This window comes from Myotis davidii, unplaced genomic scaffold (genome assembly GCF_000327345.1).
Source record: "Myotis davidii unplaced genomic scaffold, ASM32734v1 scaffold739, whole genome shotgun sequence".
Taxonomy (NCBI): Eukaryota; Metazoa; Chordata; class Mammalia; order Chiroptera; family Vespertilionidae; genus Myotis; species Myotis davidii.
Window position 1 is genome coordinate 65,446 of NW_006290355.1, and position 1,509 is coordinate 66,954.

A 1,509-nucleotide genomic window follows, 5' to 3' on the forward strand; every position below is an offset into this window, starting at 1 on the left:
AAAAAAAAGGAGCCTGTGCATTTGGGGGTATTTTAATTATGGTGCCTACCAACCCTAACCGGATTGGCTCAGTGGATAGAGCATCGGCCTGCGGACTCAAAAGGTCCCAGTTTCAATTCCGGTCAAGGGCATGTACCTTGGTTGTGGGCACATCCCCAGTAGGGGATGTGTAGGAGGCAGCTGATTGATATTTCTCTCTCATCGATGTTTCTAACTCTCTATCCTCTCCCTTCCTCTCTCTGTAAAAAATCAATAAAATATATTTTAAAAAAAGAAAAAAAATACTTGCTATAATTTTGATTGATATTGCCTTAACTCTATAGTTCGGTTCTAGGAAAATTGATATTTTAACAATATTGAGTCTTGACACACTACCTGAGATAGAGTAAGATATATATACTTCTAGATTTTTGAAATACATTAGAAAACTTAGTGATAGTTTAGAGAGCATGAAGTCTTCTGACCCTTTCTTTTCCAGTTGACACATTTCTAATATACAATTAGCAATTAATACATTTATATTACAAAAATGTTCAGCTTGAAATAAGCAAATAGTGCTGTTTTTGAAACCATTGGAAACATTTATAAAAATTTGACTACTTTAAAAATAATTACACTTAAACATTCAATTTTTTTTTTTATTTTCGATGAATACCTAACTATAGTTCAATTGCCAAGTCTAAGCTTTTGCCACAATTTTTGTTACTCTTTGCCTCATTTTAAGAAATAACTTCTACAAATATTCCTTAGCTTATAGCATGAAAAATCTAATTAAAATGCAGTAGTAATTTTTGACAGACTGCATTTTTCTTATCTTTTATGGAATTTGAAATGTATCATGCATACACACACATCAGAAATGCACATTATAAGAAAACTCATTTGCTGTGGTGATTACTTTTTCAAAAGGCAGTTTCCAGCAGTTGCAGGCACTCACTCGCACTTTTTGCAGCATCCTCACAGCAATTTTGTTCTCATCAAAAATACAAAGCTTGTCTGGAAAGAAATGAAACTGGTTATTCAATAATCCCTCTAGAAAGTATGCATATAAAACAATGTTTCTCTTAAATTAGGTGCTATTTGTAAAGGCAAGTTTTTCCTCCCATATATTTTTGATATTTGCCTTAAAAACCAATCATGTACCTAAAGTACATATTATTATTTCATGCAACATATTTTAACTGAGTTCTTAGTATGTGGCAGGTACTGAGAACATCATAGTACATGAATCACAAGCAATCTCTGCTTTCATAGCATGTAGCACTTAGTAGGGAGAGTCAAATCCTATATGATAAAGAGCTAATATGCAAATGGTTGTCACACCCTCACACCATCATGCCATAATGGCTCAGACACTCAACACTGGGGAGAGAGGAATGGGGACCAACCAGGCACAAATGAGCTCATGAGAGAGGAATGGGGACCAGCCAGGCTGCAGCCTGGGAGAGGGACAAGCCACCTGCCCCTTGTTCCCTTTTAATATTACAAGCCAGTGCCAAAATATATCTA

At 35.2% G+C, this 1,509-nt stretch overlaps 1 long non-coding RNA gene across 1 annotated transcript in view; it reads right to left on the reverse strand.

The window, feature by feature from the left end:
* Positions 1-678: 678 nt before the first annotated feature.
* LOC107183030 overlaps positions 679-1,509 on the reverse strand; it is a 15,692-nt gene continuing 14,861 nt past the window's right edge. The window contains exon 3 of the long non-coding RNA XR_001513809.1: positions 679-996. This is a non-coding gene — a long non-coding RNA (uncharacterized LOC107183030). The remainder of the gene's footprint in view (positions 997-1,509) is intronic.